The sequence below is a fragment of the Panthera tigris genome, chromosome A1 (genome assembly GCF_018350195.1).
Source record: "Panthera tigris isolate Pti1 chromosome A1, P.tigris_Pti1_mat1.1, whole genome shotgun sequence".
In the NCBI taxonomy this organism is placed as follows: Eukaryota; Metazoa; Chordata; class Mammalia; order Carnivora; family Felidae; genus Panthera; species Panthera tigris.
Window position 1 is genome coordinate 124,633,327 of NC_056660.1, and position 21,629 is coordinate 124,654,955.

Consider the following 21,629-nt stretch of genomic DNA (forward strand, 5'->3'; position numbering starts at 1 on the left):
CTCTTTTTCTTGGATCACTACTCTGGGGGAAGCCATTTGTCAAGCCATGAGAAGACTTATGAAGAGATGCGTATGGTGAGGATCTAAGGCCTCCTTCAAGTAGTAAAGACCTGAAGGCTTATCCCAACAGCTTTGTGAATGAGCTATCTTGGAAGCAAATCCTTCAGCCCTAATCAAGGTTTCAGATGACCATAATCCTAGCTGATATCTTGAACGCAACCTCATGAGAGAATCTCAGTTAGAACTACTCTACCAAGTTGCGCTCAAATCCCTAACCCTAAGAAATAGTGAGATGTTAAGTGTTTATTGCTTAAGCTGCTAAGTTTTGGGGTAATTTTTTACACAGTAATAGATAACTAATATAGCCATTAAGTATGATGTTTCCTGTAAACGCCCTTTATCATATTAAGGATATTTCCTTTCTATTAGTAGTTTGCTGAGAATATTTATTACAAATGGGTGACAAATTTTGTCAAGTAACTTTTTTGCATATATTGAGATGATCACATTCTTTTTCACCTTTATTCTGGTAATTGGTGATTTTCAATGTTTATCCAATCCTTCATTCCTAGGATAAACTTTAATTTGTCATTTTGGTACATCCATACACTAGAAATAACATCAAGCAGTAAAAAGGTATGAAAACAGATACAAGTAACGACATGGATGAATCTCAAAAACACTCTGGTTCCAGTTATATTAAATTCACAAAGTACAAAATTAATCTAGGAAAAGAAGGTAAATTTGTGTTTGCCTGGGACTGGAAAGTGTGTGGGGACTGACAGTAAAGGACAGGAGGAAAGGTGATAGAGATGCTCTATATCTTGATCATAGTAGTGGTTACACAAATGTATAACTCACTAATCAGTACCCTTAAAATGGGTGCACTTAGGGGCACCTGGGTGACTCAGTCAGCTAAGCATCTGACTCTCGGTTTCAGCTCAGGTCATGATCTCATGGTTAACTTCGTAGGAATGAGCCCTCTGAGTTGGAAGTGCAGAGCCTGCTTGGGATTCTCTCTCTCTCTCTCTCTCTCTCTCTCTCTCTCTCTCTCCCTCTGCCCCTTCTTGCTTGTGATCTCTCTCCCCCAAAATAAAATTTTTTTAAATAGGTGGTGCACTTAAATGTTAAGTGAATTATACCTCAAGAAAGTTGACGTTTAAAAGTTTATACTTGAATTCTACAAAACTATATAGTTTCAGAATGTATGTCCTAATCATGCACATTAAAATAAAAATGCTAAAACGGTAGGTGTAGGTTATCTTTAAACATGGTTTTCTGTGTTACACCTAATGCTAGCAATTTGGTTAATAACCACAGTGAGGGAGAAAACACTGGCTTAGTTAATGGATTTAATCTATTCCTGAATCTAAATGGTTGTTAAGTAAAGCCTTCAGCTGTGTATAGAATTGTTACTGAAATAAGTGTACTCACTGAGCCTGGTTTCCCAGGGTAAAATTCAAGTACGGTTGAGAGATTCAAACGCAAGTCAATTTTCCAAGTCAGAAACCTCTACTTAAGTCATCCCAGCCTAAGAAAAGAGGGTTAAACAGAAACACAATCCATGACTTTTCTGATGGCCTTTCTCTTTGTGCTGACAGGTTTTCTCTTTCAGCTGTGGTACTATTGAAATCTGTCTCACCCCAAACCAGGACTCTTCAGCCTGGAATGCATAGAAGGTACTAACACCAACAGTTGTTTCTAAATAAACCAGCCATAAAAGAGAAGTCATTGAAAAGAGGAATGATAAACATTATCAGTTGTAAGTTACTGTCAGCAAAAACCAGTTATTTATTACTACCTTACCTAATGCGGAGACTCCTCTCCCTTCCCCTTTGCAGCAAATAAAAAGACCAAAGGAAATGAGAGTCCACCTCTAAACTGATCATTGCACTGGCTGTTCCATCTCATCCTTGCCACTCTCAGGTTGGAATTCCAGAATGATTGCTGTCCCATCCCCAGTTCAGCCCTTCCTCGGTCCCTCAGCTGGTCACTCCAGCAACTGGAGTAGAAGAGAAAGAAAAGGGGTACTGTCAGTCACATTTAACCTTCCTCTTTCTCTCCTCTTTTATTTTGGGGGTAGCATCTGAGAACCCCAATATCTGCCAGCCTTATTCCTTAGTGGAGGAAGTCAAGGAGTCTGCCAGTGTGATGGAGAATGACTTTTACAGGAAACCCAGAAGATGCCTGAAATCAAGGAAGTGCAGGATTCCTAAGGTCAGTGAGCCAAACAGGCTCTAGGAGCCAATAGTGGGAAGTAGGGTGCCATAATCAAAAAGACAGATGATAGCAAGTATTGACAGGGATGTAGAAAACTGGCACCCTTATACACTGCTGGTGCGAATGTAAAATTCTGCAGCTGCCTTGAAAAACAGTCCGGAGGTTCCTCAATAGGTTGGGTATAGACTTGCCACATGACCCAGCAATTCCACTCCTAGGTGTACACCCAAGACAAATGAAAACATATGTCCACACAACAAGTTATATACAAATATCCTAGCAGTATTGTACGTAACTGCCCCAAACAGGAAACAACCCAAATGTTCATCAACAGGAGAAAAGATAAATAAAATGTGGTATATTCATATGATGGAATATAATTTTGCAACAAAAAGGAATGAAGCACTGAAACATGCTACAACATGGATGAATCTTGAAAACAAGACCACACTTTGTCTAATTCCATTTACAAGACATGTCCAGAATAGGCAGGCAAATCATTGAAACCGAAAGTAGAATAGTGGTTGCCTAGAGTGCGGAAGGGGATGGGGAGTTTGGTGGCAGAAGGATTGGAGGTTGCTGTGTTTCTTTTGGGGATGATAAAATTTTCTAAAATTCATTGTGGTGATGGCTGCCCAGTTCTGTGAAGGTACTAAAATCCACTGAATTGTACATTTTGAATGGGTGAATTGTATGGAAGGTGAATTATATTTCAATAAAGCTATTTAAGGGTGGGGGAAAAAAAAAAGAACCATGAGCCCAGGGCAGGAATAGAAATCCCAGGAGCTAGCCTGAAGGGAGGGTTGAAAGAGAGAGAGATGGTAGGCAGGTGGGTGGCCTGAGGCAGCTCCGAGGCTAGTGCTGGGAGTTGCTGTTGCTGGTATCTGTACATTGCAACAACAAGAGGCAATTATAGGTTGAGCAGAATGTAAAGGACCAAGAGTGGGCATCTACTGTTCTTAGGACATAAGACTGTTTCTATAGTTGGTATTACAGAACTCCAAAGAGGCTGCTTTTGCAGGGTTTTTTTTCTTTTTTGTTTTTTATACCAATTTTATTTTATTTTTTTAGATATAATTTACTGTCAAATTGGCTTCCATACAACACCCAGTGCTCATCCCAACAAGTGCCCTCCTCAATGCCCATCACTCCTGTTCCCCTCTCCCCCACCCCCCATCAGCCCTCAGTTTGTTCTCTGTATTTAAGAGTCTCATAGTTTGCCTCCTTTCCTCTCTGTAACTTTTTTCCCCCTTCCCTTCCCTCATGGTCTTCTGTTAAGTTTCTCAACATCCACATATGAGTGAAAACATATGGTACCTGTCTTTCTCTGACTGACTTATTTCACTTAGCTTAATTCCCTCCAGTTCCAACCACATTGCTACAAATGGCAGGATTTCATTCTTTCTCATTGCCAAGTAGTATTCCATTGTATATATAAACCATATCTTCTTTATCCATTCATCAGTTGATGGATTTTTGGGCTCTTTCTATAATTTGGCTATTGTTGAAAGTGTTGCTACAAACATTGGGGTACATGTGCCCCTATGCGTCAGCACTCCTGTATCCCTTGGGTAAATTCCTAGCAGTGCTATTGCTAGTCATAGGGTATTTCTATTTTTAATTTTTTGAGGAACCTCCACACTGTTTCCCAGAGCGGTGGCACCAGTTTGCATTCCCACCAACAGTGCAAGAGGGTTCCTGTTTCTCCACATCCGCCAGCATCTATAGTCTCCTGATTTGTTCATTTAGCCACTCTGGCCAGTGTGAGGTTGTATCTAGTATGGCTTTGATTTGTACTTACCTGATGATGAATGACACTGAGCATCGTTTAATGTGCCTGTTGGCCATCTGGATGTTTTCTTTAGAAAAGTGTCTGTTCATGTCTTCTGCCCATTTCTTCACTGGATTATTTGTTTTTAGGGTATGGAGTTTGGTGAGTTCTTTATAGATTTTGGATACTAACCCTTTATCTGACATGTCATTTGCAAATATCTTTTTCCATTCTGTCTGTTGCCTTTTAGTTTTGTTGATTGTTTCCTTTGCAGTGCAGAAACTTTTTATCTTGATGAGGTCCCAATAGCTCATTTTTGCTTTTAATTCCCTTGCCTTGGGAGATGTGTCAAGTAAGAAATTGCTGCAGCTGAGGTCAAAGAGGTTGCTTGCTTTCTCCTCTAGGATTTTGATGGTTTCCTGTTTCACAGTCAGGTCTTTCATCTATTTTGAGTTTGTTTTTGTGAATGGTGTAAGAAAGTGGTCTAGTTTCATTCTTCTGCATGTTGTTGTACAGTTCTCCCAGCACCAATTCTTAAAGAGACTGTCTTTTTCCCATTGGATACTCTTTCCTGCTTTGTCAAAAATTAGTTGGCCATACATTTTTGGGTCCAATTCTGGGTTCTCTATTCTATTCCATTCACCTATGTGTCTGTTTATGTGCCAATACCATGCTGTCTTGATGATTACAGCTTTGTAGTAGAGGCTAAAGTCTGGGATAGTGATGCCTCCTGCTTTGATTTTCTTCTTCAATATTACTTTGGCTATTCGGGGTCTTTTGTGGCTCCATACAAATTTTAGGATTGTTTGTTCTAGCTTTGAGAAGAATGCCGGTACAATTTTGATTGGGATTGCATTGAATGTGTAGATTTCTTTGGGTAGTATTGACTTTTTAACAGTATTTATTCTTCTAATCCATGAGCATGGAATGTTTTTCCATTTCTTTGTGACTTCTTCAATTTCCTTCATAAGCTTTCTATAGTTTTCAGCACACAGCATAAAGCTTTATAAGCTTTCTGTAGTTTTCAGCATACAGATCTTTTACACCTTTGGTTAGGTTTATTCCTAGGTATTTTATGGCTCTTGGTGCAATTATAAATGGATCAGTTTCTTTATTTCTCTTTCTGTTGCTTCATTTTTGGTGTATAAAAATGTAACCAATTTCTGTACATTGATTTTGTACCCTGCGACTTTGCTGAGTTCATGTATCAGTTCTAGCAGACTTTTGGTGGAGTCTGTCAGTTTTCCATGTAGAGTATCATGTCGTCTGCAAAAAGTGAAAGTTTGACTTCTTCTTTGCCAATTTTGATGCCTTTTATTTCATTTTGTTGTCTGATTGCTGATGTTAGGACTTCCAACACTATGTTGAACAACAGCGGTGAGAGTAGACATCCCTGTCGTGTTCCTGATCTCAGGGGGAAAGCTCTCAGTTTTTCCCCATTGAGGATGATATTAGCTATGGGCTTTTCATAAATGGCTTTTATGATGTTTAAGTATGTTCCTTCTATTCTGACTTTCTGGAGAGTTTTTATTAAGAAAGAATGCTGAATTTTGTCAAATGCTTTTTCTGCATCGATTGACAGGATCATATGGTTCTTATCCTTTCTTTTATTAATGTGATGTATCACATTGATTGATTTGCGAATATTGAACCAGCCCTGCAGCTCAGGAATGAGTCCCACTTGATCATGATAAATAATTCTTTTTATATGCTGTTGAATTCGATTTGCTAGTATCTTGTTGAGAATTTTTGCATCCATATTCATCAGGGATATTGGCCTGTAGTTCTCTTTTTTTGTTGGGTCTCTTTCTGGTTTGGGAATCAAAGTAATGCTGACTTTATAGAACGAGTCCGGAAGTTTTCCTTCCATTTCTATTTTTTGGAACAGCTTGAGAAGGGTAGGTATTAACTCTGCTTTAAATGTCTGGTAGAATTCCTCAGGGAAGCCATCTGGTCCAGGACTCTTATTTGTTGCAAGATTTTTGATAACTGATTTAATTTCTTCATTAGTTATGGGTTTGTTCAAATTTTCTATTTCTTCCTGTTTGAGTTTTGGTAGTGTGTGGGTGTTTAGGAATTTTTCCATTTCTTCCAGGTTGTCCAGTTTGTTGGCATATAATTTTTCATGCTATTCCCTGATAATTGCTTGTATTTCTGAGGGATTGGTTGTAATAAATCCATTTTCATTCGTGATTTTATCTATTTGAGTCCTCTCTCTTTTCTTTTTGAGAAGCCTGGCTAAAGGTTTATCAAATTTAGGGGATGAATGGCGGGCACTGTATTAATATGTTTATTTAGGTCTTCAGAGTCAGGAACCTGAGCTACTCATGCTCAGTTAGAGACACTTTATCTTCACTGATTCCATGTAAGGCCTTTTTTTGTATGTTCCTTTATGTTAATTCCTTTTTACTCCCATAACCTACCAAAGCAACCATTCTAATGGGCATGATGAGCATCTTTTTTTTTAAAGTTTATTTTGAGAGAGAGAGAGAGCATGAGCATGAATGAGAGAGAGAATCCCAAGAAGACTCCACTGACAGTGCAGAGCCCAACACAGGACTAGATCTCAAGAACCCCAAGATCATGACCTGAGCCAAAATTAAGAGTCAGTTGCTTAACTGACTGAGTCACCCAGGTGCCCTGAACATCTTTTGGTTTGTATGTATACACTTGTATATTGAATGTTACTGTTTTGTATGCATGTATTCATACATTCAGTAAATATTGTTGTGATAGCTCATTCTGTTTCTTCTTTTTCACTCTACACATTGTTTTTTAGATTCATCCATGCTGTTAGGTATACCTCCAATTCTTTGCTTTTAACTGCTCACTGATGTGTGTCCAGTACATATTATGTATTTACTGTCCCCATAATGGACATATATGCAGTTTCCTCTCCCTGCTACCCCCAATACTGTGTGCCATCCATGAGAATGCTCCTCACAGGCCTCTAGCCCCAGCGAGTATAAGTGACCGAAGGCCCCAGCTGTTGTGCTCTGAAATCTATCTCTGTGCTTCACCTAAGGTCACACTTCCTGTGGGCTGCTCCCAGGAGGGAGCAGAAACACTAAGACAGACCCATTTCTGGGTAACATGAGACTCCTCTCATAGCTGATTTTTCCTGGAGGACTTCCAGGTGGACTTGAAAAACATTCCTTAGATCACAAGGCAATTGAGGACACTTCCACCAACATTCTTTCCCTCTCTTCTTCACTCAGGACCAGACTTGCATCATGGAATGAAGGTTATCCCAGTCCTCCCAATTTTCTTTCACAGGTACTTCCTCTACTAATATCTTTGGACATTTAATTCCCATCTTGGTGTCTGTTTTTCAGAAGACCCAGGCTAATCCATAATGCTATATTGAGCATCCTTGTTCATGTTCCTTGATAAAGTTGTGTAAAGATTTCTCAAGGATGTACATCTAGGAGGAAACTTTTGGGGTCACTTGGTGGGTCCAGGTTGCCCCCAGAAGGGGCTGCTGCCCCATCTCTGTTCTCACCAGCAGCACCTAGGGCTCCAATAGCTTCTCATCCCCGCCTCCTTGGGGTATATTCCAGCTAATGTCTGCCCATCTAATGCACATAGTGATGTCTTTGTTTTATTTATTGATTGATTGGTTGGTTGATTATTTTATTTGAGAGAGAGAGCATGCATATGAGCAGGGGAGAGGGGCAGAGAGAGAGAGAGAAAGTGAGAGAGAGAGAGAGAGAGAGAGAGAGAGAGAGAGAATTTTAAGCAAGTTCCACGCTCAGTGCGCAGCCCAACACGGGCTCCATCCCAGGACCCTGGGATCATGCATGACCTGAGCAGAAATCGAGTCAGACACTTGGGGCACCAGGGTGGCTCAGTTGGTTAAGCTTCGGACTTCAGCTCAGGTCATTATCTCATAGTTCGAGCCCCACATCTGGCTCTGTGCTGACAGCTGAGAGCCTGCAGCTGGCTTCAGATTCTGTGTCTCCTCTCTCTGCCCCTACCCCACTTTCTCTCTGTCTTTCTCTCTCTCTCAAAAATAAATAAATGTTAAAAAAAAAAAAAAGCGTTGAACACTCAAAGGACTGAGCCGTGCAGCCGCCCCATTCATCTTTGTTTTAAATTTCTCTGATCACTAAAATTATTGATCATGTCTTCAAATGCTTATTAGTCTTCAGAGATTCCTCTTCTGTAAATTATCCATTACACTCTTTGCCCATTTTTACATTGAGATTGCTTTCTTTATCTTTTTGGTTTCAGAAATTATCTGTATATTCTGAATATTGAACCATTGCTGGTTTCAGACATTGCAAAATCTCCCAGTTTATCATCTAGTAACTTTGTCCACAACATTCTTCATTAAACACAAATCCTTCATTTTAATGTAATCGAGAGTATGGCGGGGAAGGGTGTTTACATGTCACACGGGCAAGTTATCTCTCTAACTTTTAATTTTTCATCTCCGAAATGGTAGTAATATAAGAGAATCACACCCATCTGAAGTAAGTCAGATGAATTGGTCAACTAAAAATGGAACATCATAAAATGCCATATATTTGCCAAACATTTTTTTTAACTTAAAACATACAAAAAAACCTTTATTTATATGTCCTTATGTAGTGCATAGACCTTTCTTTGGCTAACTATTTTTCACATCTTTTTTTCTTACCTGATCCACATCCATAATACATGGGCAACAATTTCCAGTTTGGGACTCTTTAAAGTAAAAGCAAAAACTATTGTCTTCTAGATTTTTACAGGTTTTTTCTATCTTATTACAATTGTTCTTATTCATATTTAATTAAACAGAATGGTTTGTTTTAATCACATCATTCCAAAACAGTCCATTTAATTTTCTTCAGAAAAACTCTTCACACTCATATTTAATCAGTTTATGTGCTATTTTTCTTTTTCTTTCTTTCTTTCTTCTTTCTTTCTTTCTTTCTTTCTTTCTTTCTTTCTTTCTTTCTTTCGAGTTAGGGAGCATGAGCAAGGGAGGAACACAGAGAGGGAGACAGAGGATCTGAAGCAGGCCCTGCACAGAGAGCCTAGAGCCTGATGTGGGGCTTGAACTCACAAACCGTGAGATCATGACCTGAGAGCTGAAGTCAGATGCCCAACTGACTGAGCCACCCAGGCGCCCCAAATTTATGTGTTTTTTAATCAAATAGCACAATTGTAACAAGTATGATAGGCACAAACAGGTTTGAGAACAAAGACATTTCTTTTTAAACATATGAGTCAACATGCCAGGGCAGAAGCACACGGGTGAACCAGAGTCCTTAGGAATAAATATTCATGTGTCCTTGGAATTCCTCCTTATTGGTCATGGAGGAAATAAGTGGACAGTCTTGTAGAATCTGGTGAGTTGTTTTAGTAGGGTCTACTCACCAATTTTCACCATTATCTACCTTTTGGCTAGTTGTGCTGAACACTGCACCTGACACCTAGTAAGTGCCCAGTAATTGTTCATCATTAATAATACTAGACCATTGGTCTCATCCCTGGATAATCTGTCCCTCCCTCTTTCCTCTCTCCCCTAAAAAAACATCTGGCAATGCAATGTGCTAGAGGCATCTGGGGATGTCTCAGCTGGAGAGGTGGTACTGGTATCTAGTGGGCAGAGGCCACATATGCTGATAAACATACTACAATGCACAGGACAGTTCCCTTGACAAAATGTCAATAGTGCCCATATGGAGAACCCTTCACTAAACTGCATGCTTCAAGAGAACAGGAACCATACAGGTGTTTATTCACAATTGTACCTCTAGCACCTAACACACTTCATGGCCCATAGTAAGTATTCAATAAATATGTGTTAGCACATTCATGCAAACTGACTACATGAGTGAAACCCTTTTGAGATGAGTGAGAGCACACCCACAGAGCCAGGCTCCAAGACTTCAAAGGGAGCACAGACCCCTTTCCCAGAAAATTAGTTCAGACCACTTATGCAACTTAAGTGTCCATCGATAGATGAATAGACAAAGAAGATGTGGTATTTATATACAATGGAAAATACCCAGCCATAAAAAAAGAATGAAATCTTGCCATTTGGAACAACATGGATGGAGCCAGAGAGTATTAATGCTAAGTAAAATAAGTCAGACAGAGAAAGACAAATACCATATGATTTCACTCATATGTTGAGTCTGAAAGCAAATCAAATGAATAAACAAACAAAACAGAAACAGACTCATAGACACAGGAAACAAACTGTCAGTTACCAGAGAAGGAGGGGTTGAGTGGGTGAAATAGGTAAAGGACATTAAGAGGTACAAACTTCCAGCTATAAAATAATCAAGTCTGGTTGATATTACATACAGCATAGGAAATATAGTCAATAATATTGTCATAACTTTGCATGGTGACAGACAGTAACTAGTAACTCATCTCATAATGTATAAAAATATAGAATCACCATGATGTACATCTGAAACTAATAAGATATTGTATTTCAGTTATACTTCAATAAAAACAAAACAGAACAAAATACAAATATCGATAATGTTCCAAAGAGACTGGACTAGAACACAGCCCAGTATTCTTTCCACTAGGATGCCCTGCTCCTAAGCAGGTTATTTAAAGACATATGAAAATGATTTGGATAAAGTAACACAAAATAAACACATTTCAAATGGGTTGGCATAAAAGGAAGCTGCACAGCACACATGTTAAGGACTTTTTAAAATGTTTATTTATTTATTTTGAAAAAGAGAAAACGAGTAAGAGTGCAGGGAGGGGCAGAGAGAGAAGAGAGAGAGAAACCCAAGCAGTTCCATGCTATCAGCACAAAGTCTGACATGGGGCTTGATCTCACGAACTGTGAGATTATGACCTGAGCCAAAATCAATTAAGCCAATGCTTAACCGACTGAGTTACCCAGGCACCCTCTAAGGACATTTTAAAAAAATGTTTATTTATTTTGAGGTGGGGGAGGGGCAGAGAGAGGGGGAGAGAGAGAAAGAGAGACAGAGAGAGAGAGAGAGAGAGAGAGAGAGAGAATCCCAAGCAGGCTCCACATTGTCAGTGCAGAGCCTGACACAGGGCTTGATTCCACAAACCGTGAGATCATGACCTGAGCAGAAAAGTCAGACCCTCAACCAACGGAGCCACCAAGGCACCCTGCTAAGGACATTTTTATGATCACATTCCAGAATGTTAAATTAGAAAATCACAGAAGTACACAACTAGTCATCTTTTCTTTGCTTGGAAACATTTCACAGAGAAGTTTTGCATGTGGTCCTGAAATTTCTCTGCTCATTCAAGTTTTGGCTATTCTTTTTGTGGCGTGGATCTACAGAACAGCAAATGCCATAACCTTTAGTTCACGCATGACTGTCGCCTGTGTCACTCTGTGGGATTCAGCCAGCCTTGGCAATCCTCACGGATGGATGGAAGGGGAGAGGCCTTGGATACATCTGGGTTGGTCCCAAGGGGTCAAACACAAGGGAGGAAGAGAGAACCAAGCAGCTGCAACTGCAGACAGCCTGAGCAGGCAGTTGAGCAGGAAGAGAAGCCCAGCGGGTATGTGAAGCACAGGAATGGGGCACTCAAAGTGGAGCACACTTAGAAGTTCAGGACACCAAGCCAGCAGCCTGTCATTACTGGGGCTGTCTGTGATTCTGATCCTTGGGAGCTGGACTGGCATAGCTGAGGAAGGCTCCCGTTCTAACGGATGGGATATCAACCAAGTTATCAACAACAGGCTCAAATACAGAAGCCCAGATTAAAAAAATGGAGCCTGTGAAGGGTGCCTGGGTGGCTCAGTAGGTTGAGAGTCTGACCGGCTCAGGTCATGATCTCATGTTTCATGAGTTGGAGCCCTGCATCGGGCTCTGTGCTGACAGCTCAGAGCCTGGAGCCTGCTTTGGAATCTGTGTCTCCCTCTCTCTCTGCCCCTCCCCCGTTCATTCTCCCTCTCTCTCTCTCCCTCTCCCCCCGCACCGACTCCATCAAAAATAAATAAACATTTTAAAAAAATACTAAAAGAAATGGAGCCTGTGAAAGTAGATGGAGAATTCAGGAATCAAGTAGCTACTGCCTAAGGATCTCTGTGGGTCGGTTATGGATCAGCTGGAGTAGAAAGACTGCTCTGCGGGGAGATAAAAATGAAGAAACCAGGCTCTGGACTGGACAAAAAGAGACAAGGGGTTAACAACTGTCAGGAGGCTGTGGGATCTTTGATTGTTTCTCTTGCCCCATTGTGAGCACAGTTACAGGAGCACTGGAGTTTCTGAGCTCCAGAACATTCCCTTCCCATATGCTGCCCCAGAGTAGATTTACAGGTTATACCACAGAGCTATTATTAGAGAGAGAAAGGAAAACTTTCGAAACTCTTTGGTTGAGATTTTAAATGTTTACAGTATTTTTTGCAATTGATTGTTAGTTGACTTCTTTTGCTCCCTGGTGCCACCTTGCACTTGCACTTGCACTAGCCCATGGAGCTCTTTGTACACAGCCAACCCTGACCTCCTAAACTTATGAGCAATCTCCTTGAACAAAACCCACCAGAGATGTCTCCATGGGGAAAGGATGAGACAAACAGAGGGAGGGATGGGAATCAGCTCTACGTGAGGTTTAAGTTGGAAGAACACTGAAAAGGAAGTTGTGTAAAGAGAATGCAGGTGTGCTCTGAAGCATTTTGTGGTAGGATTGAGTCCCCCTGTGTATACACCCTGTGTATTTTTTCAATGCTGATCTACAGAGAAATGAATAAATGAATGGTCGAATGTATAAATCAGTGAATGAACCAAATAATCAATGGACTGATAAATGAATGAATGATGATGATAAGAAAATGGCAATGAACAACTATCATTACACAGATTTGTGTGTGTGTGTGTGAAGGGAGAAGAGTTCAATGAGTTGATGGGTGTAATCAGTAAACAGAGGGCTGTTCAGGCCCTTCCAGAGGGATTGGTGACAAACTACAGGAGATTCACAAGCACCAAAGTGCCTCCGAAACCCTCACCCCTAGGATGGCTACAGACATGTGTGGCAGGTGCACCCTCATAGTGGACAGCTGTCATGTTCTATGCTCCCCTTCCCCCATCCAACCACCAGGTGTGGAACAGAGGGGCCCAAGTCGAAGGACTCACCACTCAACCAGTCCTTTCTCCAAGAATCCCTTATGTTAACTCTCTGACAATGCGAGAGAAACAGAATCACAGAGGATATAACTAATGTATTAATTCAAATGAAATTCCATGCCTCTGAAAGATCAGCTACCCAGCATTGGCCACAATGATACTGTACACATGTGCCATACAGTGGATGGTGAAACTGTTAGCTATACAGAGTGAGATGACCTCCAGCTCGATTTTATCTAGCCAATCTATCGGAGAACAATGTATTCTAATGGCCTATTGTGGCTGACCTTTTCAGATTGAATATTGAGTTCTCAACTGATAGACGGAGTGAGTACCAGGATCACCTGGGGAGCTTGTCAAACTTCCCATGCCCCAAGAGTCCTAGCCCCAATTCTGGTACTCCCTGCCTGAGATATCAGCTACTAGATATACAGCAAGGAATTAGATCTGTTTGCACCCAATACAAGGTCTAGCATTCAATGTAGCTCAATATGTAGTTCTTGAGTAAATGGATGAATAACTTAATTTAGTTGTTTTTTTAACCATAGAATTTAGAGGGTTTTTTAATATTTATTTGTTTATTTTGAGAGAGAGAGAGAGAGCATGCAGGGGGAGAGAGAGAGAGAGAGAGAGAGAGAGAGATTCCCAAGCAGGCTCCTTGCTGTCAGTGCAGAGCCCGACTCAGGGCTCTATCTCATGAACGGCGGCAAGATCATGACCTGAGCCGAGATCAAGAGTCAGATGTTCGACCGACCAAGTCACCCAGGTGTCTCTAGAATTTGGAGTTTGAAGAGACCTTCTAACTCAAACACCTTAATGACAGAAATAAGGTCCAGAGTGGTGACGTGATTTTTCCAGTATCACACATTTAAATAATGGCTTAGCATGGCTACTAAAATTCGAAGAGTATTCAGAGTAGTGAGTATAAAAATGTAAGTTAATCAACAAACATAACTTTTCTGCAAAAGGCAAAGCAACAGTTCAAGAGGACTGGTCAGATGGTGTGATTGAGAGGGAAAAAGAGACATGCAAGGATCACACATCAAATGTAGGGCCATGGATCTGTCCTATCTTTAGGTTCCTGCCCTCCACATTCTGAAAAGACCTACTGCCAACTAAGCCTGTCCTCTGAGCCTAAGCCTACAAATTACAGCAGATGGGCATCGTTTACCAGGGAAGTATTTCCTTTAGCAGGAGAAAAGGAATCAGTGTCAAATGCCAATTTGGTGCCTCAAAGATTCTGGAAGAGATGTTCATTGATTGGGAATGATTTAGATGAGATTCCATTTCAAGACCTATGATCTCTATTATGAAATTCCTTACCACCATTAAAACATCTTTTCCTGAAGCAATAGTGGTATCAAGAACATGGCTATCAATTTGAGAGGAAAGACTACTTATTTCTAAGGTCGAGAGCCAATAAATCATTCAACATTGAAACAGCTACTTATTTTTTCACTGGGCAAAGGCCAAAATAAAAATCAGAGCCTCTCCTTGCAGGTGAAATTCTTTCCAATACTTCATACTCCAAGAGCCTATGCATAAGTCTACTTGGTTTTAGGTTGCCAGAGAGCAGGATGTTATTTTAAACAAACATACCACTGGAGTGACACTTTCCATGGGGCCACTAAGATACCACTTAGAGAAGATAATGATGAGGCACAATCATCTTCTTAGACTCTTCTTTGGTGATTGAGCAGCTAGAAGGAAACACTGGTTTGGAGAGCCCGCAAATTTATCAAGAAAATGCCTTTTGATAGTAGGAGCACTTTATGAAACTGGTCTCCATGAAGTTCCATGATATGTCTTTGGATTCTATCCATCCACCCAAATGGTTTAAACCAAAATCAAGTGCTGCCATATGAAATATTTTTAAAATGTGTGTTTGATCCTGATTAAAAATGTTTATGGCCACTATATTTCCAAAAATATCTCTTGTGTATGCCAACAATTGAGCCCACAATCTATGTTATCTGTGCCCTCAACCACTTGCACTGTTCTTCATCTTTGAAACCAGCTGTTAAAGGGCATTAAGAGTGAGGTCACTTAGCCTCCAAAGAGGATCATTTGACAGTGCTACACAAAGTCATCCACTGACGAAAGATAATAGTCTTTGCAACTGTGTGTGGCCTGCACCATTGCACAATGTCATTGAGACCAGAGAAGTCACCAGGGACACCTTTCTGAAATTAAAACATGCATTCTACTGCCTTGTTTTCCCTGAGAAAACTGATTTGTGAAATCCACCAGTCACATAAGGTTTAAAAACCTTCAGATGGCAAAACTTGCAATATATACAACAAGTTTCATCCTAAGGTAAAATTATCCCTCATCCCTCATATTTTCACAACTCTGGTGTTAATAGTTAAAATAATAAGATTTTAAGGAAGTTTTTTGTTTTTTTAAATGTTTATCTATTTTGAGAAAGAGTGTGTGTGTGTGAGAGCAGGGGAGGGGCAGAGACAGAGGAAGAGAGAGAAAATCCCAAGCAGCCTTCATGCTCAGTGTGGAGCTCAACACAGGGCTCAATCTTATGAACTATGAGATCATGACCTGAGCTGAAATCAAGAGCCAGGCGCTTAACAAACTGAGCCAACCAGGTGCCCCAAGGAAGTTTTTCGAAGGCAAGTAAGTCCTTAGCAAATGTGAAAATAAAAAGTTTCTTGACCAGAGTGATTTCCACAAAATGTTAAATGCAGCACTTAGGTTAATATGTGTCTGAGTATTTAACTGCATCCTTCCAGGCAGATCTCAACATAAAAAAATAAGGAAGAATGGCAAGAAACCTGTTTACCCCAGGAGAGGCTCACTTCTCATCTCAATAGGAATTTCAGTTGTAATAAACTTGCTAAAACTATTTTAGCATGAGAGATTAATTATAATTCTAAATAATGAGACATTTTCTTCTTCAATTGCTCATGATACAACAATTATAGTTGGCAAGCTCTCCCTTGGTCACACTTATAATCTATGACATTAAAATATAGCTGTGGTTTAGTCAAGGCCAATGAAATCAAGCAACTCTGTACTGGGTGTGGAATGAAATGTTACATTAGCAATTCCACTTTAATGAGTTTATCTTAAGGAAATAAAGATACGAGCAAAGATTAATGCACAAAGATATTCATAGCAAGGTCTTTCTTTCTTTCTTTCTTTCTTTCCTTCCTTCCTTCTTTTAGAGAGTGAGCAAGCAGGAGTGAGGGACAGAGGGAGAGACAGAGGCAGGGAGAGGTGCCCCAGCAGGATTTGTGCATAAGAAAAAATTGAGAACAATTCTAATGCTCAATAACGGGTCACTAAATAGATCATGGTACTGCCATAAAAATGATGATTTTTTTTTTCCTGGTGGCTCAGTTGATTAAGCAACTGACTCTTGATTTCGGCTCAGGTCATGATCCCACAGTTCATGGGACTGAGCCCCACACTGAGCTCTGCAATGACAGTGCGAAGCCTGCTTGGGATTCTCTCTCCCTCTCTTTCTGCCCCTGCCCCACTCTCTCTCTTTCAAAATAAATAAATAAATAAACTTTAAAAAAAGACAGATGAGTTTATTTTTAGAAAAAAAAATTTCATATACAGAGAAAATAGTCCAGAAGAATATATGGTATTATTATATATGGATTATACTATGGGTTATAATTATGGGTTATCTTAACTTTCTTCCTTCTTTCTAAGTTTTCTACAATAAATATGTAAAGACTTACATAACTTTATTTTTAAAAACACATTTTATAGAAAAGAATAACAATGTTAGAGGCCAAAATGCTATTTGCCAGATGTTTGTCTTAGATACCTGCAAGCCCTCCTTCCTACTTAAAAAGTCGGGATGGGCTAAGAGGATGAAACAGATAAACCCAACATCTCAGTGACTAAATCCAATGAGAGGTTAGTTTTTATAAATGCGATGGTACAATGCAGCTGTTCCTACGCAGCTCCCTTAAGCAGTTCTTCTCTGATCAGTGACCCAGGAACCAAGGTTCTTTTAACCTGTTGGCTTCACTAGACCCTTTGCATTAGATCAGCAGGGAAGGGAAGAGAGAATTTGTAGGGTTACACAGAAGGTTTTCTTAGCCAGTACCAGATATAACACATAATATCACCCAAATCCATTGTCCAGAATTCAGTCATATTGCGGTGTCTAACTGCGAGGAAGACTGAGAAACATGTAGCTATGTGACTGGAAGGAAAAGAAATTATTTGGTCATCAACTAGCCCATTGCAGCCACACTACCATAACCAAGATGGGCATGACTTCCACATGATCACTCTTCTTGGTACATGGAGGTGAGGGTGAGGCATCCTTCCAAGAAGTAGAAAATGAGGAAATGAAAATTAACCTAGCTGAAGCCAACTCAAATTCATGAAATATATCAAAATCTCACCTATTTGAGCAATGAACAGGAGATTAGATGGACATTAAAAAGGAGGGCCTTCTCACCTATGCCCTATATTCTGGGACTTATTTTTTTCAACCCCCAACTCATGATCACAATACCAGAATGGAATGTTTCATGCGATCTCTGACAGAAATCTGGATTGGCTACATGTAAATGACTGAGGATCTGATAGCACCCAGAACAAATTGGGCTGACTTGAGTCCAACCTTTCAGAAACATGATTGTACCAACAGAGCTGAAAATGTGGCACAAACATTAATTTAGCCCAATATTTTTAAAATTTATTTATTTGTTTGTTTGTTTATTTATTTTAAGTGTGTATGTGTGTGTGCGTGCACAAGCAAGGGAGGGGCAGAGAGACAGGGAGAGAGAGAATCCTAAGCAGGTTCTGCACTGTTAGCGCTTGATCTCACAAACCGTGAGATCGTGTCCTGAGCCGCAATCAAAAGTCGTACGCTTAACTGGCTGAGCCAACCAGGTGCCCCAGGGTAGTCAAATATTTAAGATGAAAGCTAACAAAGTGAAGCACTCTATCTGAAGAATAAGTGTGTGAATAAAAAATGATCTTCAGAAAATCCAGTAAAAGAGCTAGAAAAGAGGAAGAATTTGGCAGTTTAGTCATCACTATTCAGGGAGAGACATTAAATTATATTCATTGAACCCTGTGGCTCTCATGCTTATAAATATTTCACACATATTGTACCATTTAATTCTATAACAACTCTATGAAATAGCTTCTGTTGTAGCATTCCAACAGATGAGGAAACAGATGGTCAGAGAGTGCAGGGACCTTAAAGCAGGGATCTGCTTTAAGTTTTCAGTTTCTAAGCACTGGAGTCAAAAGTGAACCAATGGTTTCTGACACCAGAAGCTGAGAGGCAGTGAGTTCACTGCATCACATGGGACATGAAAATCATGGTTACCCAAGAGGTGTATCCTATGGCAGGACAGGAATAATTCATCAGGTCCCACCTTAGCCTGAATGAAATATTTCCCCATTCAGTTGTTCCTAAACTTGGGTGGTGTTTTCTGTGAGCTTATAAAATTCCAGTTACCAAGCTCCATCCAACCCCTAACACCTCTAGTAGTACAATTCAAGGATTCATATTCTTACAAAGCTCCTATGGTGATTCTAATATGCAGTAACATTCAGAAATTCATACTCCAGAATCTCCCTTCTTTGGCTCTGATTCATACATTTGAAATATTCTATTGAAAAATTCAGCCATGTGGTTGATGGGATAGGGTATCCTAGATGATATACATAAAATTCTACTCATAGGGAAATTTGTTACTCTTTTGTAAATTAAAAGGTTAGCTTTTAATTTTGTAAATTCATCTTTTAGAAATTTTATCAACTGTCCCACCCCAAATCTGTCCATTTCACTTTGTAGTTTGGGTAGAGGAGCCAACAGTCCAAGAGTTTTCCTGGTATTAACACTGTAAGTTCCACATCCCAGGAGGTTCCTCTGGTCAAACTGGTATGGTTGGTAGGGTGACCAATTCATCCTGGTTTTCCTGAGAATGCACCATGTTTTCAAATTGAAGGTCCCACGTGCTGGGAACCCCCCTGAGTCCCAAGCAACCTGTGTCAGTTGGTCACCCTAAGTGGTCACAAACCACTGCCTTCCTATGAGACCCTGCATAGTCTGATAATATCAGACAAATTCTCTATTTTATCATTTACTAAAATATATCTTCCCAAGACTCAATGATTTCCAGAGTTTTTAGGAAATAAGGATTTTGTTCCTAATGAGACCTCATAAATATTAAAACATATAGCATAAGGGTGCCTGGGTGGCTTAGTCGGTTGAATGCCTGACTTCAGCTCAGGTCATGATCTCACATTTTGTGAGTCTGAGCCCCCCATCCTCCTCTCTGCTGTCAGCGACAGCTCGGAGCCTGCTTCAGATCCTCTGTCCCCATCTCACTCTGCCCCACCTCCACTTGCACGCTCTCTTTCTCAAAAATAAATAAAAAAACATTAAAAATAGAAAAATAAAACATACAGTTTATGGAGCACTGTGAAGACTTATTCAGAGAAAAGAAACTCCTCATTAAGGATTTCTCAAAAATGGAATGCTCTGTAATTTCCTTACATCCTTTCATAAATAGGATTGAAAAAGCAAACCAAAGATATGTTGCTATATAGGTCCAAATATTAATAGGACAGGATCCAAGAGTCACACCATAAATGTGATCATAGCAATTCCGAGGTTCCTGGAACCTGCAAAAAACTTAATGTCACCAAGTGTTCCTCTCTGATTAGGAGTTCAGGCTTCATTCCCCATCTCTCACATAAGCAGGCTATGTTTCAAATGAGTGACCCAAGACAGTGAGTTTGCCTAATAGATTTCTACTTTGCTTGTGAGATCTTTTCTTTATGCAAGAATGCTGGGTCAGTTGTTTATACATTAACACATTTGAATATTCATAAACAGTATCTGCTTTAATGTTCCCAAACTCTGCTTCATGAATAATTCACATGTTTGACAGCAACCTATGTTATTCAATTTATTTAAAGACTACAATCAATATAGCATGCTGCTCCAAAACATAGCAACCAGTCCTTTAACTATATTGTGCTTCAAAATATCTTTCCAGTTATTTCTCCATCACACTGAACTACAAATATAGGGTAATTACTAATAATTCTATCTCCATTTTGCATGTCACCACAATCAACATATTGATTGCTTTTTGATTATAATAAACGGTTGGTTAAATTGAAGGTTTGCGATTAAGAATGTTAAGCTCTGATATTTATTTAATTCAGCTGCACCAATTTAGGCTCTACATGGTAATTTCATAAAAGCTATTGAGAATCAGAGTAGTTATTTGAATCAAGTTATAAAGAGAGCCCAGTTTCCCCAGGAGAATCTGGCATTTGAGTAAATTACACCAAGTAGGGGTTTGGTTTTGCCTCTTAGAGCATACAAATCACTCCAGCATTATGCTCATTTTGATATGTAAATATCAAAGCAGAGAAAAACAGGAAATTTTTTTAGGTTAATTTTTTATGTTAGGATTTAAAGAAACGAGTTTCAGAGAAAGAGTAAATGAAGCCTTATTTAAAAACAAACAAACAAACAAACAAACAAACAAACAAACAAAACAACTTTATCCTCAACTGGCTAGGTGAAGAGAAAAACAAGAATTATAGAAGAAATATGACAGAATAGTCACTTTGATAGAGATTTGAGAGATTATCAAGATTTTGGCTTCAGCCAGGAAACCCATTTCAAAGAACTGAAAACCCTCAATGTTTTAGAATCCCTTAGGAGGAGATACCAAGTTTTTGTATAAACCCAATATTGCAGTTACAAAGAGCAGCCCAAACTAGAATAATCAGTGATTGGAAATTCTTGATAACATCATGAAGACCTTTCATCTCTCCTCTTATTTTCTTTGAATGGCCATCTCTCAACACCTTCCTCATTTATTTAATTAAGAAATAAAGTATGTTCCATCGAAGACTGTGTCCCTCACCTCCACTAACCAAAAACATGAAGAAGTTATACAGAACCAGCTTTCATATTTTCTTAACTCTAAGGCATGTATGTTTTATACTGTAATGTTTCTGAAATCAGGTTGGGTAGTAAATATACTCTTTCCTTATTTTTCCCCTAAAAGCTGTTATTTATTGCATAGTCTCATGATTCATATTGTCTTAAAATGAAACTATGGTACTGTTATTGCTCATGGGCTCATCTAAACTAGATTCCTCTTGGAACTATAATTAACCAGGGCCATGCCTGACTTTGTACAGAAAACTAAGTCCCTCCTATACATAAAGCCACTATGGAAACTAAGTCTTCCAGATGCCCTACTTTTAGTACAACATGGTTCACTTCCATGTCACCTTTTTTGTCATCTCTTCTCTCCTAGACTCTTCCTCATACTATTTTGTCCTTCCTTTCTCTTGCCTCAACCACTACTGTTCCTTCCCATTGTACTCTTGGGAAACTACTTCTTATGCATAAATTCCACAGGATTTTCAACATCACCAAGTGTTCCCTAAGTATCTTGCCTAACCTGAAACCCAGACCTTTCCAAAGAAAACGTCTTGCCTTGACACCCTCTGAAGAGTTGCTTCTTAGTTTGCTATACCTGATGTACTCTGAAGTCAAAAGATTATCTTGACAGCATCTTCCTTAAGCAATGATGCATTCA

The 21,629-nt window shown here is 39.6% G+C and overlaps 1 protein-coding gene across 2 annotated transcripts in view; it reads right to left on the reverse strand.

Annotated features, from left to right (window-relative positions):
* MIER3 (MIER family member 3) overlaps window positions 1-21,629 on the reverse strand; it is a 72,840-nt gene that overhangs the window by 49,614 nt on the left and 1,597 nt on the right. The window contains exon 2 of one of the 2 annotated variants that reach the window (XM_042987129.1): window positions 1,807-2,002. The exons of the other annotated variant lie outside the window; for it this stretch is intronic. The gene's annotated coding sequence lies outside the window, so the exon portion shown is untranslated. The remainder of the gene's footprint in view (window positions 1-1,806; window positions 2,003-21,629) is intronic. 2 annotated transcript variants of the gene reach the window in all.